Source organism: Polyodon spathula, chromosome 10, assembly GCF_017654505.1.
Source record: "Polyodon spathula isolate WHYD16114869_AA chromosome 10, ASM1765450v1, whole genome shotgun sequence".
Taxonomy (NCBI): Eukaryota; Metazoa; Chordata; class Actinopteri; order Acipenseriformes; family Polyodontidae; genus Polyodon; species Polyodon spathula.
The window spans coordinates 3,702,136-3,728,093 of record NC_054543.1 but is presented as its reverse complement, the minus strand read 5'-3'; the positions used below and the strand labels follow the sequence as shown (position 1 = coordinate 3,728,093).

Sequence of the window (25,958 nt, the reverse complement as noted above, 5' to 3'; positions counted from 1 at the left end):
TATTTCTATAGAGACATAGTTACTTTAAAATGCTTGACACTTGGGCCATATTTGAAATGATTTAATGGCAGTTTACCTTCAGTGCATTCCTGCCCACATGACTTGCCTTCCTGGGCATGTACTGAAGCATAAAACACAGTTTTATCACATGTGCAAATGCAACAAGAGACCTACAAATCCCCAGCGAAAGGCAAAGAACGGGGTTAGAAATAGTACCGAAAGAGTGTCTTATTTCTACTATTAGTACAGTTAAGAGTTCAATCATTTGCAGTCATACGATATGGTAAGAGTTAGTTGGTCCTACAAGCTAGGGTTTGATCGAATCAAATTGTTTAAGAAAATTACCAAATTGCACATATTAGCAGTAAGAAGATATTTGTAATTCTGACAGTTCTATATAAAATAATGGGGAAGCGATGTAGTCATTGTTTAAGAATTGATTGCAAAAGAAAAGCTGAAGACAAAATAAAATTAAGAAACATTTTTATAATCATATGGTGATTTCTATATCAATTACTGGACATGGGGCTATAGTTTCACAGCGTGTCCACCATTCTTTAATTAACTCCTGTTTTTGACAGGAGGAAAAATCATGTTAATGTTGCAAAATGAGATACAAAACACAAAGACTGCTTCAGAGAATTTGAAATATATAACTTAGTTTGGGATTAGTTTTGTAAAATGATTAGGTGTTTTACCTCTTTCAAAAAATAGGAGTTAGTTAAAGACTGGATTAAATGCTTTGAAAATGTGGCCTCATGAAAACAACTCTATCAAAGAAAACAAACTCTCCTAGCTTGTTTTATATCAGTTTTCTTCATTTGGAGTTCTTGACTCTAAGCATTACAGACAGATAAGGCCTTTTGATTTACTATGTATTTAATGTTGATCAAAACTTAAAAATGGAAAACAAGGTTACAGTGCAACAAAAGAAAAGAAGATTAGGTTTGGGGTTTTAAACTATGTTTAAATGCAAATAAGTTACGTTAAGGACATTTTATCTTCTAAATGCCTTTGGATTTTTGATTAATTACATTTCCTCGAGTTTGCACAAGCAATAAAAAGGCTGCCAAGAGATTACTTTTTATTTTTTACTATCACTTTTCACCACATTGTATCTGTAGCAAGACGAAAATACAATTAAAGGAACATTATTACAGGTGTATCGTTTATAGGTTTTCTAGAAAGAAGCTGAAACCATTAAAAAAAAAAAAAAAAAAAAAAAAAAAAAAACGCTTTGTTTTTCTGTCAATTTTTAAACATTTATTTACATCCATATTACTTCCACCTTGACTCTTTATTTAAACCCTGGAGTGGCTGTGCATTCATATTAGTGTAACATTTTTTCCAAACCCCCCCAGCCTTCCATATTGCTTTTTAAATAGGCTTGTAATTCCCAGTAGGGAAACAAACTACTAATACATACCTGTATATGCAGCATTATTTTTGACAGCAACCTTGCTTTACCAAGAGTGGTTATCTGTGCCGGTTGTACAACCATATAGATGTAATAAATACATAAATAAATAGAATGTCTAGGCAATATTCATTCGTTTGAGTGATGTAATTGATTTATCAACAATGTGCAGTTATCCAAGGCAGGAGAAGCTTCATCACTGTAGGTATCTGAACCAGATATCATTATTGGACATCAAGTTGCGTATCATTTAGGTTTTTAGAATATAAAGAATGGGCTGTATTGTGATTGATGTGATTTTGTTTTTAATGTTAGTTTGGTGAAAAGGGAATTCTGCATATTTTTCATATTTCTTCTAAACGAAACCACTGCTAAATATAACAGCCTCCATCATAGTTATTTAACCAATTAACTGGTCTAATATCCAGGGGTATTATTCACTACACTTAAGGGTAATTTAAAAGTCTATTGATGTTATTTTGACTTAATTTTGCAAATTCTCTTTCTTTGTGGTCTCTTTCCTGTTCTCTATGTTCTCCCTGTAATACAACAATAAGTGACTGGTTAACATACAGTGTAACAATGTTAGATTAGAGCAAAACACTTAAGAGGTTTCCCTAACCTAAGGAGAACACTTAAGATGGTTTATACAGCACTCTCTTAAGTACTTCGCCTGGGTAAGGGAAACGTTTCCTTTAGTTGACAACTTAAGAGAAATACTTAAGGTATTTTATGCAACTGGGCCCAGAACCTATTTTTGGTCGACACCGAAGTCATACCTTAATTAAAAGACTGATATCTGCTGTTAAGTTTTTTTATTTAGTTTTTTCATTGGTGGCAGACAGCAGGACTAGAAAACATGTATTGTTCAATCAACTTAATTTTTCAAGGAAAAAAAATCGGGATAAGATACAGTGTTCTAGATGAGCTGAGCAGACTAGAAGTACCGTGTAAGGCTTTATGATAAGAGATCAGTCATAAAAAAACATTTGATCAAAAAAAAAAAAAAAATAATAATAATAATAATAATAATAATAATAATAATAATAATAATAATAATAATAATAATAAGAGGTCAGTCACACAGATTTTGAGCATGATATACCACATTCTGGATTGTATCACTAAATGAAAGATATGGAAATCTACAGTTAATGCACATGTTAAAATTAAAAAAAAAAAGAATAAATAAGCAAGCATTTTCTCCTGCAGAATTTACATTTGAATTCACAAATGAGCCTTTCGGTGTGTGTGTGTAAAACCAGCTGTCAGCCAAGTTGTTTTATACAACCCTGGCAAAATAACAGTCAGCAAAATCCAAGTTAGATTGATGTCCTGATTTGCTTCTTTTCAATTCAAAGGACAGGGTTGTGGGGGGATTGTAGAAGGGGTGTTAAGAATTTGTTTGGTGTGTCAAATAATATAGAGTGTTGTTTTCAAGGATGCAGTGGCTCCTTATGGAATATATCTCTGCACTATGTCTTTTTTAAAGATTCCACATGATATAGCCTATAGGGTTTACAACCTGTCAGCTCACACCTAACCAGAGAGACAGATGTGCATTTTCCTTTGGGACTGTATCATACTGTATTATTTTTATTGGTTTGATTTTTTTTTTTTTCATTTTTATGGTTAAAATATATCTTATTGTAGATTAATGGCTTGAAGCCTGAATGTCAGGATCATATATTCTATTTATTATGAATTAATGTTTTTGCTGATTTAAAAAGTAAAATTGTAAATCACATCCATGTTACTACTGAGTGGGAAATAAACTGCAAAATTTCTGAACAATAGCACATGATTTTACTACAGATTAGTATCTTATAAAGCAGAACACCTTATTAGCATCTTATTACACAAATGATCACTGGCATTTACTTATTACTTTCTTATCTATATATATATATATATATATATATATATATATATATATATATATATATATATATATATATATATATATATATATATATATATCATAGGATCCTATGGACGTACTAAAGACTAGCATCGTAGAAGTTAACTTAGTTCTATGTAAAGATCATGTCATTCAGCTACTAAAGTGGAAGTAACAGACACATACATTACAAGCCTTCAGATCAAAGTCAATTATGCAATGTATTCATCCTTTGAACTTCTCATATGAAATACTAATTACAGATATATAGATATTTAGTTTATACAAAAGGGTAATGGGTACTTATATTAGAAAACAAAAAGCATAAACATTAGAGGTTAAATTTAATAAAGAAGTTAGTAGCCTGTCCTACTCATCAATTGTATAATGGCCATACCCATTTCTCATTATTAGATCAGTTAAATTTAAATTACCTTGAAGTCCTTATACAGATATATTGAGGTATAGAACTGAATTGCATGTGTATTTCTACAAATTCTGTTGTGCCCTAAAGCATAATGTATAGTTGATACAAACCTGTTTGTTGCTTTTCTAAACAACTCATAAATGCTTAAAATGATTATGTTATATAAGCTTGCAATTTATCTTATGTTAATAATCACTGTTTCATTACATGAGTGCTAGAGTTGCATATACCATAATTAAATAGTTGCTGTAGTATATACGTTCTGCCATTTGGATTAATCCAATCAAGGAGATTACATTTTGAAAAACTGCAAGAATTCTTGGCCAGATTTGAGAATTAGAGAAGATCCATGTTAAAGTGAATTATGCTACTACAGTATGACACAGAGTGTTTTAAAGGGTTGCCCTCATTTAAATGACTGTAGAATAATCCAACAAACCGTGTTCAAACAAGGGACATTGAAAACTGTTCAATTTCCTTAAAATCCAGCTTTTGTGGTTTAAGATAAATAATCCCCAGCCTGTCACAGCCAAAGAATAAAACGCTGTAAATTACAAGCCAAAATCTGAAATATGAAGTAAAATTAATTACATTTATATCTACAATAAAAATGTACACTACAGTTTTTCAAAATATAAATGAATTGATTTTCTTGGCTGCCACCACAGCTGTGCACTCAAAAATATATGTACTCTGTTAAAACCAGGTCAGCCTAAAGCGAGGCATGCGTTTTTAAGTTAATGATAGCACAGGATAGGCAATGTTAACGAATGTGGAAAAATAAATTCTGGAAACACACAACCCCTGCTAGCGGAGAAACCAATGCACTGAAAATATATGAATCTTAGAATAATACACTCATTCGTGTTGCTTTAAAAAGCTTTTTTTTTTTTGCAAATCCCATCTGAAATATTTACCTAAGATACAGAAGTATAAAGATAGCATATAGCAGCAATAATTAATCAACAGATTTAGCATTCATAATACTTCTTTAATGAGGCAGGTAATTGGAAGACTAATTTAAGGCTCAGAAAGAAGGAGAATGATGTAAGGGAATAACAAGCCTATTTTTTTTTTTTTTTGCGCCATGCAGAAAATGTAATTTGAATCATGTTAATTATGCTATCTTGTTTCTGAGTTATAATCCTAATTATTTTGGTGTTCTTTTTAAATTTTGAATGTGTGTTACAACACAGTACAGTTTCATTAATATTAATATAGTTTACCTTTTTAGCAGCTAGATTACTGCATTACTCATCAGTGGTGCACCAAAGACACTACGCAACAAAGTAGCAGATAACCGTTTTTTTTTTTTTTTTTTTTGTCTGTTGCAAAATAATTAAGGTGATGGAAGTCAGATTGAAAGCCCTTAAATAGACCTTGCATCAAATACTTTGGTTACCATTCTTGTTAAAAAAAAAAAAAAGAAAATTGCAATCACTGTTATCAGGTTCTGTACTGGACCAGAATTATATTCCCTGCAGGCGATATAATAATCATGTAATTTGTCAGCTTGGCCATGGAGTACATAGTGAGACTAGTGTAGTGTAAACTGCAGGTGGTGAGTATAGTCACAGCCTACAGATTAAGCACTTTCTTAGATGTCTTTTATATGAAAGGCAGTTTGATGCCTTTAACAAGCCTTTGACCACAAAAATGGACCATTCTTCTTGAGGCAATGCTGTGTAAACTTATTGTGTTAAACATATCATGTTTTTATATTCATTGCGGGGGTACATATCCCCTGCGTTGGGATATAGTGATATAGTCCCAATGTCCATCTGTATGGACGCACTGTTTGCCATCCGTTTTTAATGTATCCCAAGAACCGCTTGTCCAATTGTGATTTAACATCCTACACATAAATATATGTGTATAAAGCACAGAAATGAGCACAATCACCAAAAATAGAAACTGTTTTTGAAGCTAAAATATCAATTTGTTGGACATTTGTTGGACAATTTCCAAATTTGGGGGTATATGGAGGTATCTGGCTGTATGTTTGTACTGTACATTATATCAAACTTACAGTCGATGTAGACCATGTGATCTACATGTGTAATGTTATTTTGCAGGGATGCCACTAAAATGCTTGTTTAATAAGCAAAGCTGGAATGATGAATGCCAAGCTTAAAAGACCAAAGCGGCAATGTTAAAAGTAAAAAACAACAAAGGTTTTTGAGCTAAACTCATCTTGTTTGGAATCCGTGTATAAATTCACTTGACAAATCAAAAATAAAATAAAAAAGTGAAATATGTACAGTATGTATCATGTATTTTTAATAATAAATGTGCAAGCTCAATTTGACCTTTTAATAACTGTTAGTGTTTTTACTAATTTCCCATACACTTATTAATAATATATTCACAGGGTGGAGCAAGGCCACCCGATGTAGTGTTTAAAGACATTGAGTTGGTAACATATGAAATGTGTAGAGAGAGGGGCTCCACCTCTTGGGAGCCCTCACATAAATAGAGGCATCAGAACATGAAAGAGAAGAAGACAAGGAATCATGCATGCTAAAGTAGGGGTTTGACCGTGGGTCCCCTCTGACTCATGGAGAACCCTCCTCTGTGTGTTAAATGAAGCAAAAAAAAGTGGAATCACTAACACCCTAGAGGAGACCGATGCAAAGGCTGTTGAGATTCCAGAGGAGGAGGAGGGAGGAGGAGGAAATGATAAAACACAAGACAGCTAGACAAGGGTGACTGATGGCTAAATGAGGTATTTAATTGATGAAAGGAGATGATAGGATGCAGGGGGGCCTAGCTCTACCCCCCCCCCCCCCAAACCACACTAATAGGTTAACATTTGTTGAAACCTTTTCATATAGAATAATTATATAATTCAGCTTAATTTTGTATTGTTGCTAAAACATGATTTATGTTATTTCAAATTCAGTATTGTCGTCAAATAATAACTTGAGGATCAATCTGAACACAATATTTTTTCTGGATGACTACTGCAAGACTTCTTTAATTACTGTCATTTGTATTTTTTTTATTTAGTTCAATAGCAGCTTTGGTGGTACAGCTTTGTATAAATCCATTCATACCCTCTTAAATGATACAGTAGAAATTAAGGGGATCAATATGTTTGATGCATAGATAAGAAATAAATAGATGCAAAGATAAGAAATAAATGCAAGATGTAAAGATAGCACATCTTGCATAATAATACAACGCTCCTCTGAACACCAAGAATAACACAATTTGGGTCTGTGAAAACTGAGCCATGAGTGATCCTGGCCTTATTTGGTGATTAGTTTGATTTTTCCACTGCTTTTTCAAGCAGCTTCAGTTGTTTCAATACACCATCTAGTGTCTTCTGAAATCTGCTGCAGTTTTACATTTATCATTCTTTAATACAGACGTACCTCAAAGCTTAAATTCAAATGTCAAGTCTGCTATGCAATCTGTATTTATTATTTATTATTTTCTTAACATCTTCAGTCATGCACCCTTACTATACTAGTCAATTCAACCCCCAAACCTTGTTGCAGAACACCAGTAACTGTAGTTGTCAATAAGCAAAGATACTATATTGTCTACTAATCTTAATTAATATGTTTGTTGCTGCTAATATGTAACATATTTAAATATTAAGTAGTTTTCAATGCCACAGGCACATTTCTGATTTAAATATGACCTGTCATCTGTAGAGATCAATGCCTTCTATAATCATGTTCAAAATTCATTAACATAGGAAAGATTTTGTTGTTGTTGTTGATAACTATTAATAAAACAATAAAGAATGTAACTTCTTATAACTGCGTTGTATTGTAAAGGGTCTTCCAGTCCTCACGTGGACCTTAGGTTAGTGCAGGTTGCGCAGCCCTGGTACAGTGAACGTGATTTAAAACTTGTTAATATGAACAGCTGTGCCCAAACAGGAAAGAACGCAACAGATTAAACCTACACATGGCAACAACAACAAAAACACACAGATTAAAAGGTCAAGTATGGTTTGTCTCTTGGTTTGAAAGTTGCCACTTGCGTGTAGTAAGAGTCTAGATTGGAGTCCTGGGAATTGCAGAGCCAATGAATAAAAAATGAGCTTGAGTCATAAGAAACAATGGACTGGGGTCTAATCAGATGTTTCTGAAGTAAATGGCTAAACTGTGAAAGGATTGACAGAGCAAGACCTTCAAGTTCCTGAAACTTACTGGAAGCCAATGTGAAGATTTAGAAAGAGCCACAGATTAACTTTTTGTTTTCAAATATCAAACACAGAACGGGAATGACTATGCTAGATAAGTTTTTGGTTTTGTCTGTGAACGTATGGATTTAATTTGAATTGATAAACAGTCTATAACTACAAGCTTGCTCATTGTGTGGTCACCATTGCTTGTTGGTCAAAATCCCAGTAGATGAAGCAGGGATATTCATTTGTTTAATGTGCTTAACTATTAAATCACTCAATTAAAATGAAAACATCCTAGGTTGTTAGATCCTTTAAACACACATTGAATTTTTTCCCTTATATATTTATTCAGCAGGCAGAACCAATTTCCTCAGGCTACTTCAAGAATTTGGCATGAATTTTCATCAGCTGCTGGCTCAGTTGATTTCAGAGAAAATGAAAAATGACAAGGAGCACCTAGGTTTAATTGAGGAGTGTAGGCGGAGTAAGTTTTTTCAGAGAGCAACTTCAATTTCCGTGTGCATCTGTAACCCAGATTTTTTTCCACTGTTAAATATACAATTCCCTTGTTCTCCTGCTACCCTTAAAGTGTGGGCTTCATATTTTTGACTCGTTTGTAATTATGCAATTCTGGTCATTCTTGATTGCACATATATGTTTAATATTTTTTTTTAAATATGTTTATCTGGTGGAGAGAAAACTGTTGGGACATGAGCAGAGCACTGCCCTGTACCAACTGTCTGTTGGCTGGACTGTTGAAATGCTTAATGCTGAGGTAGATGGATATTCTTGACAAAAATGTATGTTATCACCAAAACTCCATTTGGTTGATGACTTTCTTCATTTTCTGGGTCACTTGAATCTAAATTTTGAATGGGTGAGACATCTTTTGCTATCAGAATTGTTGATTTTCATAATGGCAAATCTATTTTCTTTTCTTTAAACAAGTAATTTCATTGAAAAATAAAAATGTAGACCGTAATATGTAAAAAACAAACAAAAAAACAACAACTTTTAAACGACATTGGCAGACCACTATTTTGTTACTTTAGTTCAGGTACTGAGTCACTTTAATATCATAAATGTAAAGTAGTGTGCAACTGATTAGAGTTATAACTTTAGGCAGATTAAACTCAAAATAGGGTAACTCTAATGTAATGTCACTGCATCATTACTACTCACAAGCTTTGACAGCTTTCTTCATGAATATGTATATGTGGGACATGGCTTCAGGTGTTGTGCTGAAATAATGTCACTTCATCTGCTTGTTTTTTATCTGACTTGTTTGTTTTTAGCATGGGCAACTTCTCAAGTTAAGGAGCTCAACAAATCAGTCAGCACTTTGCACAAGCTCATGACTTCAGAAGAGATCAAGTTCAAAAGCAGTACTTGCATTTTATTTCTGCAAAAATAACAACAACAAAAAAAAAAAGAATATTTACTATATAAGGAATGCTCAAACTTACAGTATTTCCAAAGTTTAAATTTAGTTCAGCGCAGTTATATGCAAATTAAAGTATACAAATGTACTGTACTAACAGTTGAATTGCTTTTGTAATATCTTATGTTTTACTAACTTGTATGGGTCTGTAGCTTGTTAGATAACATTTTCAAAAGGAAGGAGCCAGTGCATAACAGAAGCCAATGGGGAGTAAGGGTGACTACTGTAGGCAGAATTTTAACAAGAATACCAAAATCGCAATCATCTGCTCATATATGTAGATGTAAAAATAAATGTCACTTTGAGATATCATCTGACTGGATTGACCTTTACACCATGCTGGAGTGTAGTCTGTATAAACAGATGACCTTTAAACTGGAATTTAACCAGTGTCCATCCAGCACAGAGACGACTTTGCTTTGTTATACTGAGGAATTAACAACACATAATTATGTGTAGATTTATAACAGTAGATTCTAAACATTTCTGTTTGTCCATTATCCATTGCCTTAAATAATCATGTTAAAGCTGTACTGAACAATGAGTGAAAAGGATTTGTTTGATTAATCACAGTCTCAGTGGAATGGAAACTGCATCAGAAACCTATGCAGTCTGGCACCACTTTACTTAATTGCCAGACTCTGCTCAGCAGTGGTCTACACTGCCCGCCTCAAACCACAGAGGTCCTTTGAGGTGAGGTTTGAGACAGTATTCTGTTGAAAGGGTGAGCCCAATTTGACGTCTACTTATACATGCATATAATCATGTTGTTGGCTGAGTTGCTTAGAATGTTCAACATGTTCCTGTAGAGTAGAACAAGTTCTTACAGGACACAAGTGTATTGGTCGTCATTTTTATTGTTATTAAAATACAGTTCTGTACTGTAACCATACATGTTTTCTCAAGTCTTACACAAAATTAACCAGCAAGACTTATTTTGACTCTTTTCCTTTTTTTTTCTTTTCTTAACCAATATTTAATATTAATAACAGCAGTCGGGACTAGGCTAGCTATCTGTTGGAATGGGCTCGGCCTACTGTGGGGAGGGTACGAGTCATGTTTAAACAGCATGATTGTGGTTGAATTCCGATTCCCATTTGCAGCGCTTGTATTGGGCTGCCGTCTCGCCAAGAGCCGAGGATTCCATGATCTCTTCCTAACAACGCACAGTTTCCAAAGAGCGAGTCTGTCCCTGAGAAAGCCAACTAGATAGGCCAGCCACACTCCTCACTCTGCAGTGTGCCAATTAGCAATCTGAAGGTCCCAGAACAAAGATATAACCTTGTTACAGTACTTCCAAATAAACTGCTGCAATGCTAATGTGTTTGTAGGAATTAATAGATTAATATATTCAATTATACACATCATTACATGTTGTGCAAAGATGCTGAAGTGGTAATGGGGCATCTGTTAAGTGTTCTGAGGTAGTGCACACATTCCCGCGACAATATTGCCCAAAACAATAAAATGTTAAACAAGTTAGAATGGAATTACATTCAAATTATAGCGGCTTTTAAAAAGTGTCAACTAGCAAAACCTATGGAAAGTGTTTGCAATATTACATAGAATGCAATTTTGTCATTTGCTAATTTAAAAAAAAATAATCTTGGAGTAAATATATGGATGGATGGATTTATCAAAGTAAAGGAGTTATAATGTATAGAATGTGTTATAGAGTCGCATTGACATTCAGAGAAATATTATCATATAACCTGCTTGAATATAATTGAGCTGATCTCTAAATAGTACTTCAAGAACAGAAAGCTGATCCCTAAACAGTGCTTCAAGAACACAAAGCTGATCCCTAAACAGTGCTTCAAGAACACAAAGCTGATCCCTAAACAATGCTTCAAGAACACAAAGCTGATCCCTAAACAATGCTTCAAGAACACAAAGCTGATCCCTAAACAGTGCTTCAAGAACACAAAGCTGATCCCTAAACAGTGCTTCAAGAACACAAAGCTGATCCCTAAACAGTGCTTCAAGAACACAAAGCTGATCCCTAAACAGTGCTTCAAGAACACAAAGCTGATCCCTAAACAATGCTTCAAGAACACAAAGCTGATCCCTAAGCAGTGCTTCAAGAACACAAAGCTGATCCCTAAACAGTGCTTCAAGAACACAAAGCTGATCCCTAAGCAGTGCTTCAAGAACACAAAGCTGATCCCTAAACAGTGCTTCAAGAACACAAAGCTGATCCCTAAACAGTGCTTCAAGAACACAAAGCTGATCCCTAAGCCGTGCTTCAAGAACACAAAGCTGATCCCTAAGCAGTGCTTCAAGAACACAAAGCTGATCCCTAAACAGTGCTTCAAGAACACAAAGCTGATCCCTAAGCAGTGCTTCAAGAACACAAAGCTGATCCCTAAACAGTGCTTCAAGAACACAAAGCTGATCCCTAAACAGTGCTTCAAGAACACAAAGCTGATCCCTAAACAGTGCTTCAAGAACACAAAGCTGATCCCTAAACAGTGCTTCAAGAACAGAATTGACAGTAAGAAAAATAGTACTGATCTATAGTTTGGAATACTGCCCAGACTTATTTAATTACTTGAAAGCACCTCTCAGGTGAGCCTTAGGATGGAGTGTTTGTTCTCAGTTAAAGATGGTTCTGTTAATTAGCATCTTAATTGTGCATCTTTATTATCTGTTAAAACTGTATCCTACAATCCAGTTCAATGGCTTGACGTGTAGTTTTTAATTATGTTTTGTATTTAACTACAGGATTTAAGTACTGGTTGTTTATGTATATATTTGAGCTCACATGGAAAAATATGTAAAGACACTTGTCCTGCACCTGCTATGTCATTAGTGGTTCAAATAATGTTTATCTTAACTACTAGGAGTGTGATGTATGCATAGATCTGAGGAGGGTATTTTCCCAAGACAATACCTAAACATCATTCATTAAAAATACAAAGTTCAGGCTATGGACAAGCAATCTTGCGGAGTGGAGTTAGGACATTTTTTTCAACAAAGACCAGTTTCATAGACTGCAATTTACGTGGCTTGGTCTGTGTCCAAGAGGTGGTATTTTCAAAGGTAAATGAGACTAGTAGACACGCAAGCTTGCCATTGTTTTAGTAGCAGTGATATATAGTATCTGACTCAAGGATTCGGTTCATTCCAAAAATGTTCTTCAGGTGAATGGTTGGGCAGTCTTGGAAACCATAATAAGATGCTTAAGTTACTGGATGTGAAAAGCCAAAGGATAACAGCTCAGTCCTTCAAATAAAGTAAAACCTGTCAGCATTAATAAGAGGAAAACGGTTCAAACAAGTTTTCCTAAAATACACATTTCTACAAAATATGTGTAATAAAATACCTAAACAATTTTGCGATTAATTAAAAAAAAAAAAAAGAATAAATAAATAAGAATGTATATTTGTTGAATATGGTTGTATTCCTGTGCAAGTTGTTTTGAAAAATATCAAATAAATAAAGGCGTCCTATGTTTATCCCGAGGGAGACATCCAATATGAACTTTGAATCAATATGAATCATTCACAATGACATTAGACCTGAAATCATCCAATTGTTCTTTCAAGAATAACGGTGGAATATCTGACAGATGACACGTGCTCTCACCAGTAGCCTGATTTTAACCAATAATGTTGGATGATGAAAAGTCAAGATAGGCCTCTTGTCAATTCTAGCCTACAGCAAACTTGTTTATAGCATTGCTGTTTTTTTCACTGCAGCAGCATCATGCTTTGTCTATTATAATTTTGGGGTTGCTTGGGAAATTGGTACAATGTATTTTTAACTAAGCTGATTTTGAAAATAGGCGTGCAGATTTATTTATTTGTATCATACAGGTAATCTACAAAAGTATAGTCTGTAGTCTGCTAGGTGAAGTATCTTATTAATGTACCTTATTTTGGATGTATGTACTCTTCTCCAATTCTAAACAGTTGATTAAAACACATTTCAAGTTGACAGAAACAAACACAAAAGGGATGTGCCATTCTGCATAAACATGTGATATGTAGAAAAGGGTGCAGTTGTAAAAATGTGGTTTCATCCCTTCCCCCCTCCTCCACCCCTATACTTATTACCACATAACCTTTCATTTTGTTCTTTCATAATTTGTAAATGTGCAAATCACAAAATGGTTATTCTTGTTAATGATTGAGTGTCTTATATATATATAATCAAATAAATGAATATACCGTAAGTGCTACAGAATTCAAATTTAATTCCGTAGTTGTGGCAACCACATCCTTCTCATTAAGCTTGATACTGTATAGATTCACAGTCGTTACTCTATTTATTCTAACTTGACAGGAGTAACTCTGGCTCTCCATTTTGATGAACTGTATCAAATTCTGTTCCCGCACTCAGCAGCCTGTCTGCTTTTTAATAAAGGATTGCATCTAAAAGGAAGCATTCCAAATCCCTCCTTATTAAATTCAATATTCTAATTGTGATGAGCTTGCAAGATTTACAAAAACCAGGAAATTTGATGCTTTCTGAGCGTACGAAAGTTTGTTTGTTTGCTGCTCATAACAAATACATTGTAGGGAAAAAAAAATGCCAGTATAAGGGTGTGGAAGGGGTGTGGGTAATTCACTGACTAGGAGACAGACAGGTGTACTTGAAAACACCACACAGGTGCCCAGTTTTATTTTAGATCGGTTCTTATTTTTCTCCGGCAGAGGGCACTGTTGACCGTGGGCTGCCTATCAACGATGATAGACAGCACCACGGAAATACCACAGCTGGTACACAAACAGCAAATGCACTCGCAGGTGCTCAAAGAAATAATAATGAAAACAGAAGGCAAAAAGAACAAGGGAAAACAAAACAGTAACAAAACTACAAATAAAAGGTGCTGCACTCGGCAGTGTTATCCCGGTCGCCGCTACCCGCACGACCCGGATCACCGTCCTACTCTATCGGCTATCTAGCCTGCTCTTTCACAATATGCCGGGGTCTGCCCAAGGATTCCCCGCTCTCTCTCTCTGTGAATCTTTATTTCTCTCCCTGTATTTCTCTCAAAGCTTCCGCACTCTTAGCGCGTCTAAGTGGGCAGACCTGAGGAAACAACAGAGCGTTATTTTATAGGACCAACAATCACCCAAAACCCGCCTCTCAGCCATTCAGAGAGGGGGAAAGTCCACACACCCACTTTCCCACCTCCCCGTGTCACTGCCATGACTCACAGGCGGTTGTTGGGCGACTGCCGCCCTCTTCCTGCAGCTCGTGAACACGCCAGCAGTCAGCACAGATCTCTCCCTGTTACAAAGGGGTTGTTAAAAGATATGATGGTTTTTTTTTTTTTTTTTACAAAGGAGTCTTCAATTGGACATTCTCAGGGACACGTCAGCACTGTGATCCCTTTCTATTGAACCACTAAACTAAATAGTGACATGGCTCAACGAGTCGATAACGACAGAGCTTATCATAGTATAAGATTGAAGTTGTCATGGAAGTTAATCTTTATTTATCTATATAGAGCTCACTACTGCTTTGCTTTGTAAAATCCCATTCAAACGTGTTTTTCTACTTTTAAAACAGGTGTTAAATGGACTTGCCCATGACTTCATAGCCAGTGCTGTCCATAGCCTTATCCCAGGTTACTGATTAGATTTTGGTGAGGGCCCAATTAAGTATTTTTGTTTGGGTTCTGGAGAAGCCACTGGCATAGCAATGTGCAATGCATTTGTATAATGTGGCCAAGAATACTTACAGTACAGTTTATAGACAAAGAAAAAACATTTAAAATTAATCTGATATGTGCTTGTCTTTAATTACAGAGTCTTGTAATTTCTAATGTTTTGTATTTGACATACAATATTTATAATATTTAATAAATATTCTTTACATTTGGATATATCCAGTGTGATTACCCAAACTGCTTTTCCAAGGTAATTTAATAAATGTCAGCATTTCAGCTGTACTGCAGATAAAAATGTACCCTCTTTAATGAATAGCACGTAAACAGTACACCAAAGCAGTATACTCATGTATTATTGCCAGCAGGCTTATCATTTTGTCCCTGGCTATTAATTTTAGCACAAATAATCCAGCATCTTTTTTTCCATGGTTGTTAAAGTAGATAGATGCTTAACCTTCAGGCATAATCAGCAAAATAGCTTTCTGATCAATCTTACAGTTTTCAATGTCTAACTATTGCCCTTCATATTTGTTTGGAAATGTTTAAGGGTATGCACAAATATAATACCCGATTCTGTTCACATCTAGTGGACTAGAAGTGAAAGCAAGGTACTTCATTGGGTAAAGAGAGTATCTCTTTCAGAACCCTACTGTAGTTACAGATTCTTCCAACTGCCGTGCATTACATAGGCTTCATTTACAACAGAAATAGAGATAACACACATTGATTGCTGCACTATTATTCCTGAAAAAAATCTATTTGACCCTGTCCTTTTCTCTTATGACGTAGGGTTACAACAAAGATGTAATTAAGCAGGGGCTATGCTAATATTCCAGGTGTCAATCATAAAAAGACTGTACCTTAAACGTCTATTGTATTAAACATGGTGTTTACAACACATCTGTAAGCTGTTAAAGTGATATTATAGAAATATTCTGATTATGCTTACCTAGTCATGTATCTGGATCATCCTACTTGTCTTGGAGGATGGTTAAGTGCAATTATTTGTTAAATGTATCCACAACTGCTAATTGCACTGAAGTTTGTTTTTTTGAACTAGATGTTTCATCTAGTTATCCCTTATGTCAGCAATGCAATCATCAGTCCCTTCACTGTAATATGAATAACACCATGGTAACAATTGTACTGCTTTATGTTCAAACAAAGCACACGATTCTTAACTCCAAATCATTTCAATTTTCAAAGAGGCTATAACTACTATAAATATAGTAAGAGAAGTGCCTTTGTATTAAAGTACTTTCCAAAAGCTGGATTCGATGCTGTTCTCTAAAGGAATGTGAGCTAAGGCTGTATTGGCTAAGTTAAAGAGGGAGCTGTTCTCCCTGTTGACATTTCAATGGTTTTATCAGCGACAGTCTGGAGATATGTATATCTCAACTTTATACTGTATTTATAATTCATACTTCTAAAAAATGTATTGTAAAAACGGATTAACTTGTTTTGAGATTTCTCAGAGAAATATGTTGTAAAATTCCTACTGATGTAGTTTTGACAGCTGTGCCCTTTCCCTTTGTTGGCTTTTCATTTGCTCGACTTCTGTGTTTTGAAGCTGTGAGATAAGAATTACTTAACACAAGACCTGCAATGGGATCGCCATGAATGTTCAAAATGTCCCTAGTTTGGAATTAATCTATTGTGAAAATTGTGTTGAAAAATTATGAAATTCTAAATTATACCAGAATTCATTAAATGTATATGTGAAGTCAGTATAATAAATTAAATTATAGAACAGCCATACAGTATAATGCTACTATAAATTCAGAACTATTTTTGTATCTGTATAGTAAAATATTCCAACTAAAAACCAATGTCACTAAGTCAAATGAATGAGGCTGGTTGTGACTGAGAAACAAACAAGCCAGCTCAGGCCACCAGGGTCATAGAAATACAGTAAGTGTTGTGAATGGTTGTGTTAAAGTACACTTTCTTGGCACATTCATACAGCACTGTATTTGATGATAATTTAAAACACACAGCATTCTGTTGTATTTGTTTAAGAGACTATGGCATACTGATGGATTGCAATTGCAGTGAATTATTATTTTTTCTTCTTTGGCATCCACTTATAGTCATATGAATGCTTTAATAATCGAGTCTCATAAAGGAAGGTTTCGTCTTGAAACAGTAAAATGTAATTAAGGAAAGATAATATTGAATTAGACTGCAGACAGCAGAGTGATATAGTAATAGATATAGGAAGCATCAGGCTATCTCTGCAGCTACAGACCTAAAAAAATAGCCATTTTGAGTGTATGGTAAATTAGACCAGACTTTTCTACCTGTATAGTGCAGTAACATTACAGTTAATATTATGACCTCAAGGAAGTTGCATCAACACCTTGTTTCTTTCTCAACATACTTATTCAAAAAGCTTTAAATGCACCCCCCTATTCTTAACAAGCATGCTGTCATATACTTGCCATAATAGTATTGTGTCGTGTTTCAGTATATCTTCAGGACTCGGCTTTCATGCAACAGAGTTTATAGTTTTAAGGGTACAAAAGTGAACATGTTACCTTATATGTAAATAAGTTTTGGATTTATCATTATACTGTATACAGTATGTAGAAAAACAGCAGCTTGCTTTATTGATATTTAATTGCTGCTAAATGTGCTGCACATTTTAAAAGTCCTGTTGTACCTATCATTAGCTTTAATACTATTTTGATGGTAGGCAACACTAAATTCTCCTCCATGCTGCTTGTTCTACGGACAACATGCTAAATTCCATTTTACAATTCAGGTTTTGAGGGTCAACACACAAGAATGAGGCTAACTGTGTGTGTGTGTGTGTGTGTGTGTGTGTGCTTGTGTGTGTTTTCTAAAATATTGTGCTGCTTGATTGCAATGCTGTTCACACTGTTGGAGCTGTAATTGTATTCCTGCATAATATAACTGCTCCAAGGATGCCCATAAAGAGAATAAAAAATATTGTTATTCCTAATTGTACTGCACTTGACAATGGCAATGCAACCTTATTTGCATTGCAATGAGTTTACTATGACATTCTCTCTATTGTGTCCCCAATGGAGAACTATACATGGTATGAGCTGCCTTTTACCAAATTATATATTTGGCCTGAAGGATTAAATTGTTTTCATATCCCACTATAAAAAAATGAATTAAATACACAATTAGCCTTAAAAAATGTACTCCAAAGTCTGAATGTGATCATTGCTTTAAAGATTGCTTTTTGTTCAGTTGACATGAGGATGAATATATAACAGACAGAATATCCAATTCAAATGATTATTTTAATGACACAGCAGGAGCAAATTAACTTTGAAAATAACGTCATTTCCGAACCACTCTGATTTATTGTAAAAAATAATATTACCTGGTCCAGTACCTGCTTGTTATTACAACAGTTTATATCTACAGAAACTGCATAATGGATTTTAAAATACCAGCCCCAAAATTGTGGCTAGAAGGCATATAATACAATTGAATGTGCAGCACCATGTAGCTTGAGCACCCTTAAGAATGATGTGCCTTTCTTGACTCTATACATGCACATATGTATGGACATATGGTGTTTTTACATTTCAAGCAGGATCTTGAGAACCATTCTGACTCAAAAATTAACTGAGATATTGAAAGCTATGCTACTGATAAGTTATAAATTATATGGATAAAGGTGTGCATCAATATTTGTTATGAGATACTATTACATTTTTTTTTTTGTGGCATCTGTGAAAGGCAAGACATGTTGTCTTAACTCTCTCACTGTAAATCCATATTAAAAACATAAAAAACAATAAAACAACAGGTTTTTATCCATATATCAAAAACCTTGAAATACCAAATAACAACTTTTCAGCACTTTTTTTATCCAATCATTCCAGTCACAAAGCAACATGATGGACAAACTACGTATCGTTGGTGTTTCCAAAAGATAAAAAAGCAGCTCTGAAACAGAAATAATGACTAAATAACACACCATTCTCTGTTTGTTTCTCAGTAGGATCAGTAAGGTGGCATCTGGCTTTTAAATATGCATGTTTAAGTCTTGTAAACACTTGAAGTTGGCTGCTTAAAATCTACACTGAATATAGAAACTCAAACAGGAGTCTGAATACCTAGGCTTTCCACAACATCATGTTGGATAAGAATCATGGGAACAATACACTTGTTTTATCTACTAACAATGGGCAGTGATTCCTTCACTCACTTGTCTGTATTGAACAGTGAAACTCATCGGTTTATGTAGTCTTCTTCAAAGTCAATTATGTGGCTAAGAGAATAATTTAATTATGAAACTAGTCTTTTTTTAAAAATTGTGACTGAACGAATTGGCTGTGCTCTGCAAGAATCAACGAGGCAGCATTTAAAGTGAAACATCTGAAGAGATTCATATTAAATCGAAATTTGAATAAATGTTTTGCTATTCAAAGAGTAGATCCAGAAAATTGTCAGATTAAAGTCTTCATATGAAAGCAGGAACTGGCAAAGACAATTCAAAACTGGATAATTCCACTGGGGAATGTCAATTGTCCTGTATCTCTTAAAACAATTTCAAAATATCTTGCTGGTTCTGACAACAAAACTGAGGTCAGAAAAAAGAACAAAAGGACCACCATTGAAGCAAATCACATGCTATACTGAAGAGGATGCGGCAATACAGTTGCATGGGATTACAGCAATTTAAAAATTCTGATAAATATGTGAGAGGAAGGCAATTTATATATTTAACCATTTACTGTATCAATGTTAAAATATAGCTATGTATCTATTTCACAACTGGAGTTATGTATTAATGTCATCTAAATGGTAACATTATTAAAACCTAGAATATTTTGTAAATCTCATTTAGGAAGCAACAAGTTTAATCTATGTAAAAAAAAAAAAAAAAAATAATAATAATAATAATAAAAAAAAAAAAAAAAATCATGTAGCTAACATCCATCCACCATCTTTGTTTCTTCATTGTCTTAAAAAGGAAATTCATTTAGCATCAATGAAAATAAGGTGACATTTGCAGGCAGTATGTGGTGATATAAATGTTGTCTAGCAGTGGAGTGTTGTTTCCTGCCACAGACTCACTTAGGTCCATAAAATTAACATCCCCCTGAAGGCAGTTTATGGTAGTGTTGTTATGGGCCATAATGTCAGGTAGACCAGCAAATAATCAAGAACACTGTTATTGAGGACCGGATGAGAGATTATTCACCCTTTAAATGGATGAATGGGGAAGCCACAATCCTCTGTTATAAACTATGTCTTCTGTTGATCAAGAAGGCCATAATTCACTTAAATTACATTTTCAAGTACTGAAACATGGCACATTTTTTTCTGTTCTACTGCCTTTTATTGGTAAAGTGAATGTAGTGAACAAAGTGAAGCTGACAAATGTTTTTTGATTCAAAAACATTTCTTTATATACAAGAAAGGTATACCTTCAATACAATCATATAATAATAATCTTTATATATTGCCTTTTATAGTGGACCACCATCACAAAGCACTTTACAAGATACAAGACTAGAGTGTGTGAACTGTGCACCAGCTGCAGAGTCACTTACAACAACGTCTCACCAGAAAGACGAAGCACAAGGAGGTTCAGTGACTTGCTTAGGGTCACACAGCGAGTCAGGGGCTGAACTGGGATTTGAACCAGGGACCTGCTAGTTACAAGCCTGTTTCTTTAAACACTGGACCACACAACCTCTTGTACAAGATGCACAAGACTTAAACTGGCTTTGGACAAGGTCTCAAGTCAATTCGAAAGAAAAGACTGACAAATCTACAGTGTTTGATATTTGATATTGATATTATACCTTTGTAAGCAATTGTTGACTCCACTCCCATTTGTCTTACTTCTGTCCAATGATAGGGGTTTCCCCTCTATCACTGCACATTCCCTGTGCGGGAGAAAAGGGCATATTAAAGCATATTAAAGCAACTGAATTAGTAAGCACGTTAAAATGACTGTAAAAACACATTCACACACAATTTAAACATAATGATTAAAACTTAAATATAAAAGACACACACATACACATAATGTAAAACTTATAATTAATAACATAATTAGTACATCATGAAGAAAGCCATCACTGCATGAGAATACAAATGTGGCATTATCACACTTCACAAATTTTTCTTCCTAAAAGTTTCACTTCCTAAAAGTAGGGTTAGGATGAACAATTCATGTAATTAAGGCGACCAGAATTAGGTTCAGGCAAGCTATGAAGGTAAGAACAAAGATTGTTTTGTAATTAACAGCCTCATTCTGCTTAATTTTGACAACAGAATCAGCTCAATTTGTTTAAACAGATGTCACCTGATTTAAAAATAAAACCCCAAAACTTCAAGCCCTACTTGTGTGTGAGTTCGCATTTTTTACGAAATACTATTAATATGAAGCATAACACATTATTTTAAAATAAAATACAGTGCGTGTTGGGATACTATGATATTCCTTCCCACTGTTCAACGCACTGCTAGGAACTGTAACCAAACTATTTTAATAGTGTATGTATGCATTAAGCATGAAACAATACTTCAGTGTGGATGCTTTGAGCTGGATTAATTAAAGTGTTTTTGAGTATGGTTCTCAAGGTTGGTCATGTAGTGTGGACAGGGCCTTAATCACTGCTGGAAGAGTGATTTGAAAAAACAAAACAAAAAAAAAAACAAGTGCTCTGACTTTTCTGTTCTGTACCATATCATGGGTCGTTTTTATTGCTGTGTTACCTATCTGACAATGTGAGCAATAATCCTTACACTATCAATGTACTGGAGCTGACATTTTGAAACAGACTTTAAAGTTAGAAGTGTAAAAACATTGTCACGATGTTAACAATGAAAAGGAAAATGACAGGTGAGTTGTTTAAACAGTTGCAGCAACACATGGGGACGTAAAGTTATATTTTTTGGAACCCCACTGCTTACTCTTTAAGGACTAATGTTTTTTTTGTTTTTTTTTTCTCAGTTTGATTATCTAAACATGGCTAAAATAAATACAGCTGTAGTGAACGAGGTGTACAATTTATTTAAGTATAAATTCGTTTTTAGTCACCCTCTCATGGATGTCAAAATGTAAGAAATGAGACATACCATATTTAAATTCTGGATCATGTAGAACTCGGATTCCCTTGACAATAACCGACATTCACACAATGTGTTAGAAATATAAAACAATAGTTTATTTAAAAATAAAAAGGGGTGCGCAACTAATCTAATATTACAGAAAGGAAAGGCAACTGTTTGGAGATATGAGTGAATATAATACAGTTTGTTGATTTCATAGTCAAACGATTACAACAACCATAACATCATTAGCATACGTGGTTAATATACTAATCACACAAAGTGTCTATTTTGCAATAGTATTTTCAATACCGGTTTCTCGTTGTAATTCATATCAGTATGCACAAGAATTAATTCAACTTCCCATTCAGAATGGAAATCCAACATTCCAATACCAATTTAGCAAATTAGTTTTACTGTGTTAATCTAGTTTAGAAGTGATGTAACAAACTAATAATATGTTATCAACTTCAATTGATTATATATTCAAATTAACTCAGAAATGGGTCAGTGATCAAATTCTCTGTATTTATGATGTAACTTCTTTGAGTTGCACATTTCAACAAACAAAATACATTTCTTACACACTCTAAAACAGGAAGTTATATTCTATTCCTAGAACAGTTTATTCACTAACTTGATAACATCTGCTACAGTTAATTACTGAAGTCATAAAGTATTTTATAGTCTGAATACATATCAATTTTCAACAAAGAAGTCAATCTTTATTGTTTAGGAACATTTCAGCTCTCTGGACAGTACTTTGCTTGAAGTATACGTTGTTTTTCTTCAGTTCGCAATAAACAAATAGTTATTTTCAAATGGAGAGCAGCTTGTTGATTTCCAGTCTTGCAGTATTATCTTTGTTGTCAGCAGTTTTCCAACTGGAAATAGTTCAGTTGTTCAGACGTAACTCATGTAATGCTTTGCAAATGAAAAGTTATGTATTTCATAAAAGTGTTCTCGTTGCAATTCTTCTATACGGCTAGTTCATTGCCTTAGGTCCAGATGCTGGCTATGCTTCCGTTTGTTTCGTGGAGTGACATGGAAACCAAGACCCGCTTTCAGATCAAGGCACTCGGTTACTGTTTCAGTCTCTCATAGGGCAAAGAGCTAGGGCTTTCTTCAAAGCTTTCTTAGCCATTCTTCAGAACATTGGTTCTTACTTGTCTTCTATGAATTTGAGCAATTATGCTCCCATGAAACTTTCTTCAGAACAGATAAGCTTCCATTTCGTTCCTCCAAACTACGAGCCACTTCCTCTCAGCACTCCTTTCTTTCCTCTTGCCTGGAGCTTTATTTCTAGTGTGTGGAGCTGGCTTCTTGCCTGGAGCGCTGTTTCTAGTGTGGGGAGCTTTCTTAGTGTGGAAAGCGTGTTCTTTGAAAGTTGCATGGCTGCTTTTTGTGATTTTCTCTTCCACCCTTTGATTGGTCAGTTTGTTTATTTTGGGCTGTGCCCAAGTCCACGTGACTCTTTTTTTTAAAAGCATTCTTTGTCAGTGGGGGAGTTTGTGACCAGAAACCAAGTAGACAAAGAGAATGGCTTAGGACCCCACTCTATCCTCCATTTCTGTTAATTTCATACACAGAATGATATTAAGACCTACTCTGACGCTAACCATATACGTATTGAGATCATGTAAATCTAATTGATATTTTATTGGCAATCTCTCGGAGTCCAGATAAGCAGCATGATCTTATTTTTACCAGTCAGGTAGAGGGAGGAACTTTTAATAAAGTGCCTTGATTACAGTAGCTTTCTGGCCGCCTCCAGTGATTAATCTTAAATGGCCAGAGCCAGAACTTAACCTGAGCATATAAGACTCATTTGAAGGTAGATTGAGTTGTACGTGCTTTTCATGAGTAAAAGATCCAGCAGGTGCTTGCATAGCCCAGCTACTGATATTAAACTTTTTCACTCAAAGCCCAACTACAGTATGTGTGCAGTATTTTACCCACACCCCGTACCCTCTATGTCAAAACCTAATGTCTAGTTATCCTGCTAGAGCACTCTACCGCCGTTACATCTCTCTGAGGGTTTGTGGGAATTGTGTTCACTTTCTTTATCTGATATTCAGCAGGGGTCATAGGTGGTGTTATTGTTACAACTAATTTAAACAGCACTGTCTCTTCACAGGTAATCAATGCTGCCCTGGCCCTTGCAGCAAGGTCTAAAATCCAGACTGTAATGAATAACATGGAGGTGTATAAAAAGACCTGGGAAGGCTATGTGCGCCTCCTGACCGAGGGTGTGGATGACAGCACCAGCACTGATGACTTCATCGCAGTGTTGGGTAAGAGACTACCCCATTGGACCCCATTGAGACTACCCCATTGGACCCCAGTCCAAGACATCTCAAAATAGCACTATTTGATTTTCCGAAAACACTGCAATAAAGTTTAACAATGTACACAAAATCATCATTAAGAGATTGGTCAGAAAGCAGGGCAAGGTTTAATCAAAGGAGTTACTGTAGTAACTGTGGACTGCTTTGCCTGCTTGTAATGTAGACTATTGCAAGCAGACTGAAAAAAAAACCCAACTTGCTTCTTAGGTGAGGCTTCAGTATTGCTACAGTATGCTTAAAGGCAGCTTGACAAAATGTGGTGAAAACAGAAGAGCAGAAGGTGATACCCAAAGGTAAGCAATAACATTATTAGTTTTAGCATGTTATTGGCATGCTGTGAATACAGTCACCTGGACTGCTTGGCAGATTGGATATTATCTACATACTAATTTGTAACCAAGTATACTTACAAATAATTAAAATCTCCTTGGGTCCAATTCTGAAGCATTTTGAAGGGTCCTGTTTTCTGTGAGAAATTAAATAATTGTAGCATTATAAAGATAACAAGGAACAACAAAGTAGAAGGACAATAAACCAGTTGGCCAAATGCATTCCTACTAGAACATGATCTGTTGATACAACAACTTTATGTTGAGAAAAAAGGTTGAAGAAAGAGTATTGTGGTTCTAAGATATATTTTAAGAGTCTAGGTCTTGTGAAACATATTGAGTTGATAATGGATTCTCTCAGGGTGTACAGGGAGGATGTTTTTGGATTTTGTTTTCTGTTTTCCAAGAGCTGAAGAATTGCATTTTTGCAACGGGTTGTCCCCTTTCTGAAATGCAGAACACGTTTGCTTCAATTTCAGTCACAGCCTCCTTCAGCAGTCCCATATTCATTTCTTACCCATAGCAAGAGAATTAGTGACACTGTTTTAGAAATGAACTCTAGGTATGTGCAAATCTAATTTCTGCTCTTCTGCAACAATGACAGCTGTGAGTTAGTAAATCAATACAAATACAAAATCAGAGAAGGGAGAGCTGCACACCCTTGGTGGTAATTTTTCAAACCAACTCACTTAATTTAGCATGGTAAAGAATGATCTTCTGCAAAATAAATGGTAGGTAACACATACTAGCTCTATTTTATTGATCTTAATGCTGCCTCTGTCTAACAAATTGTTAATCTGAAATCGTATTTTCTAATGGCACTATTTCTCATATAATTTTAATGGACACCATTATTTGATATTAAACAGGTAAAAAATTACATATGATGCAAATGTAGTTTTTTTTTTTTTTTTTTTAAATGTCCCTTTTAATGCACAGCATTTATTAGTTAGTCACTGGCTTAGTTGCCATCCAAGTCTGATAGTTTTTCTTATTCAACGTAAAAAAGTAAACCAATATTGATCAATGCATATTTTCGATGGCATTTTCAAGCCATATACAGCCTCTCTAGTGGGGGACATTTCACAGCTATTGAAGTTTAGAAGGTCAGCCATGCAATGAAGGAGAATCCTGCACAAAGACACAGCTTCCTCCAGGCAAATGAAGAAGATGGACACACCTAGCACTGGTGCTTTATCAAAACAAGTCAGAGTTAGCAGAGCTGCCAGTATGTGAAAGGAAATCTGTCATCTAAAGCTATGCAACATATTCAATTCAT

The 25,958-nt window shown here is 34.8% G+C and overlaps 1 pseudogene; it reads left to right on the top strand.

Annotated features, from left to right (window-relative positions):
- The window catches only part of LOC121321629, a 199,183-nt pseudogene that overhangs the window by 133,795 nt on the left and 39,430 nt on the right, over positions 1-25,958 (top strand).